Genomic DNA, 5000 nt, shown 5'->3' with positions numbered 1-5000 from the left:
GGGGAGGGGGTGAAGAGGAAGGAAGGGAGGGGGTGAAGAGGAAGGAAGGGGAGGGGGTGAAGAGGAAGAGGAAGGAGGAGGAGAAGTGGGGAGGGGGTGAAGAGTAAGGAGGAGGAAGGGAGGGGGTGAAGAGTAAGGAGGAGGAAGGGAGGGGGAGGGAGGGGAGGGGGTGAAGAGGAAGGAGGAGGAAGGGAAGGGAGGGGGCGAAGAGGAGGAGGAGGAAGGGAGGGGAGGGGGTGAAGAGGAAGGAGGAGGAAGGGAGGGGGGGAGGGAAGAGGAAGGGAAGGGGGAGGGGGGAGGGGAGAGAAGAGGAGGGGAAGGGAGAGGGTTGAAAAGGAGGATGGGGAAGAGGAGAGGGGAAAGGGGGGGTGGTTGAAAAGGAGGAAAGGGGACCGAGGGGGTTGAAGAGGAGGATGGGGGAAAGAAGGGGGTAAACGGGAAGAAGCAGTAAGGGGGTATGATAAGGAAACAGGGAAGATAAGGAGGAGGGGTAAGAGGAAGAGTTGGAGTAGTAAGATGAGGATGAGGAAGGAAGAATGAGAAATAGGAGGAAGAATAAGAAGGGGGATGAAGAGGAGAGTAAGAGGAGGAAGAAGAATGAGGAAGGGGGGGAGGGGAAGGAGGAGGAGGAGGAGGAGGAAGAATAAGAAGGGGATGAAGAGGAGAGTAAGAGGAGGAAGAAGAATGAGGAAGGGGGAGGAGGGTAGGGAGGAGGAGGAGGAGGAGAGTAAAAGGAGGAAGAAGAATGAGGAAGGGGGAGGAGGGAAAGGAGGAGGAGGAGGAGGAGGAAGAATAAGGGGGATGCACAGGAGAGTAAGAGGAGGAAGAAGAATGAGGGAGGGGAAGGAGGGTAAGGAGGAGGAGGAGGAGGAAAAAGAGGAAGAAGAGGAGGAGGAGGAGGAGGATGTAGAAGGAGAAGGAGGAGGGGGGAGGAGAAAAATAATAATAATAATAAGAAGAAGAAGGAAAATAAGGAAAAAGAGGAGAAGGAAGAGGATGAGAACGGAGGAGGAAGGGAGGAAGAAAGAAAGGAAGAAAGAAGGAAGGAGGAGGAATGGGATTAAAGAGAAAGTGTGAAAATGAAAAGAGGAGAGAAGAAAGAGGTGGAGGGACAGAAATGGTAGAGAAGGAGGAGGAAAAATAAAAATGAGAAAAGAAAAGCAAGGAAGAAGGAAAGTAAGAGAAGGAACAGAAGGAAGACGAGAAAGAAGAGGAGAAAGAAAAAGAGTAAGAAGGCTAAGAAAAACAAAACAAAGAAAATAGAAAAAAAAAGAAAGAACATAAACAAACAAAAATAAAAAAAGGAAAAAGAAGCAATCCAACAACAATTTCAAAATAAACACACGAAAAACCGCCCCTCTTTCCCGCCAAAAAAAAAGAAAAAAAGAATATCGCTAAGCGTGGCCAGTCGACAAACCATGGTAGCGTAAAGTAAACCTGGACGATGATTTGCCGCACGCCACACCACACGCTAGGCCAATGCACACCATAAAACACCATACTAAAGCATCATAAATCATACCTAAGCATAGTACACCATAAGAACAATATTTTAGAGCATCGAAAAAACATACTTAAGCATATTGCATCATGCAATAATATTTTAGAACATCGTAATAAAACATACTTAAGCATATTGCACTATACAACAATATCTTACAGCATCGTAAAAATGTACCAAACTATATTACATTTTAAAACACCATATAGAATACACCGAAATATATTGCACCATGTAACACCATATTAAAGCGTCGTAAAAATATACCAAGGTATATTACATCTTAAAACACCATATCAGAGCATCATGAAAGCATACCAAAGAATTTTACACCAAATGCATATTCTTAAAGCACCATAAAGAACATGCCCAAGCATATTACACCACGAAACCATTTTAAAATATCTTAAAAGACATACCCAAGTATACTACACAAAAACACCTTAAAAATGTACCTAAGCATATTATTCCATAAAACAATTTGAAGGCATAAAGCATACTGAAGTATATTACACTATAAACACCATGTCAAAACACCATAAAATAGACCCAAGCATATTAAACCACGTTAAAGCATCAAGTAAAACCTACTGAACATATTTGACCAAAGTATCATAAAAGACAAGAGCCCCTTACATCATTCAAAGAAATACCAAAGCCTATTGCCTCAATCACCATACTAAAGCTCACTACACAGTACACCATAAAACACTAAGCTATACGCATAATAAACCACCATACCAAAGCATATTACAGACACCATATCAAAACACACAATACCATATTACACCACGCCATCACGCACAACACAGTGCCAAAGTACCCTATACCACATCACACTATAGATTACACCACACCTTACACCACAATACACCACACTCTATCCCTCAAAGCACACCACACTATTGCGTCACCAGCTAACTCTCCTGTTTCGAAAAATCAAAAGTTTCTTTTTCTTTTTGCTAAAAAGGTTTATGAAGAAAAGCATTTGCATAAAATAACATTGTCTTCTCTAATGATAATGATGATATATTGATGATGATGGTCATCATGCAATGGTGATTATTACATCATATTACTACAGATAATGATTCAGTATTAATCATGTTACAAATAATTACGATATTTCACTCTATGCAATTGCAAATAGTGATGTATCATTATTAACAAAATCTTCATTACGATGATTACGGTCAACAGTAATGATGATAATGTTAATAATAACTAGTATAGGATCAGTAATAATAATGCTAATGATAAAAAAAAAATGATAAAAGCAACAGTAATATTTGAGGGAATAAATGTCATTCGTTTCATTAGGATAAGGGAATAATTACATTGATATCAATTATGTAAATGATACGAATAAAAAAAAAATGATGAAAGATAACGCTTTTTCTCATGGACTAATTTCTCTAATTGCAAGTTGCAACAATTCCAAGTGAGTTAAAGGAGTGCCATTCCTTTATAAACTGTATAATCGAGGGGGGGTCAATGTAATTTAAAATAGTTTGTGATGCGCAACAGGTTGAATTCCCGTTTTCTATACGCCGTAATTTAAAAATCTAATTTTGATTCTCGGTCACTTAATTTCCTTTTTATTTGTTCTGGTATAATCGCTAACATAGATTGCATAGATGGCGCAATTAAAGACTGTTTGAGTTTGACGTTACAATGTTCTTGCAAGGGTTTTCTGCGAACCAACCTTTTCAAAACATATCTCTGAATGGCGGTACAAATCGCCATGGTGATGGTGATGATTTAAATGGAAGTTACTTTTACAATCAGTGTACGAATAAATTGAAAAAAATATGATAGCATAAACACAAACACACACAAATAAACATAAATAAAAACACCCGTACACGTACATTCAATTGCAAACACACTCCCCTCCCCCCTCCCCCCTCCCCCTCACCTGCAATGGCTTTTTAAATGAGAAAGACTAAAGGCACAAGGGATATGACAGCATATTATATATAACTTTCACCTTTCCCCCTCTCTTCCTTCTACCTCTTCTCTCTTCCCCTCCCTCCCTTCCCTCCTCTTCGCTCTCTCCCTCCCTCCCTTCCATCCCCTCTCCATCTTCCTCTCTTCCTTCCCCTTTTCCTTTTCCATCACTCCCTCTCTCACATCATATCCTCTCTTCTTTCATTCTGCCCCTTTACCCTCCTCACCCCCCTCATTTCCTTCCCCTCTCCTTTCCTTCTCCCCTCTCATCTCCCACTTTCTTCCTCTCACTTCCTTCCCTTCTCCCCTCTAACACCCACTTCCTTCCTTTCTCCCCTCTCACCCCCACTTCCTTCCCCTATGCTTTCCTTTTCCCCTCTCATCCCTTCACTCCCTTCCCCTCACCCTTCTCTCACTCCTTTCTCCTTCCCCTTCCCCTCCCTCACTCCCTTCCTCTCCCCTCCCGCCCCCCTCTCCATCTCTCCCCTCCCTCATTTGTCACCGATAACAAGGTACTAACACATTCCATGACGGCCGCCCTCACTCACCCCCTTAATACCCCCTCCCTCCCCCCCCTCCCCTGACCCGTCCCTAAACCCTAAACCTTTCTCCCTCTCTGCCCCCTTAATCCCGATGGGCGACCAGGGGTGAGGGGGGCGATGGTAAAGGGTGGGAGAAGGAAGGAGAGAGGGAGAAAGAGAAAGAGAAATAAAGAGAGAAAGATAGAGAGAGAAAGAGAGAGAAAGAAAGAGAGAACGAGAGAGAAGAGAGAAAGAGACAGACAGACAGAGAGAACGAGATAGAACGAGGAAGAGACAGACAGACAGACAGACAGACAGACAGACAGACATACAGACAAACCAACCAACCGGCAGAAAGAGATCTGAAAGAAAAAAAAACAAGGAAAAAAAATAAAAAAGAAGAACCCCTCCCCCACCACCCTCCCCTCCCCCGTCAACCAGTCCCGGGAGTGTTTTAAACGTAGCCGTGGCGTGCGAGCGGGTCATATAGGGGCCACGCGGATGTGTGTGGTTGACTGGTTAGCTGGTGGTGGTGGTAGTGGTGGTGGTTGGTGGCGTGTGGTGGTCTTTGGTGGCCGCGGTGGGATGGAGGGCTAGTTAGCTACGTCATGCACTCCTCGCTGGTGAGGGGGAGCTAAGTATGATGTATGAATGTCATTATGTAAGTATATGTATATACATGTGTACACACACATATGCAAATATATGCATATATATATATATATATATATATATATATATATATATATATATATATATATATATATATTATATATATCATATATTATATATATATATATATATATATATATTATATATATATATATATTATATATATATGTATATATGTATAAGTATACGTCTCTATGTATATATATACATATATACAATATATACATACATATATATCTATAGATCTATAATATATATATATATATATATATATTATGTATATATATATATTATATATTATATATAATTTCACTTAAAAATCCATTATACACAATATATATCAATTAGGAAATGAA

This window comes from Penaeus japonicus, unplaced genomic scaffold (assembly GCF_977035675.1).
Source record: "Penaeus japonicus unplaced genomic scaffold, GWHDUDI00000001_assembly GWHDUDI00000021, whole genome shotgun sequence".
In the NCBI taxonomy this organism is placed as follows: Eukaryota; Metazoa; Arthropoda; class Malacostraca; order Decapoda; family Penaeidae; genus Penaeus; species Penaeus japonicus.
Note: the sequence above shows the minus strand (reverse complement) of the source record.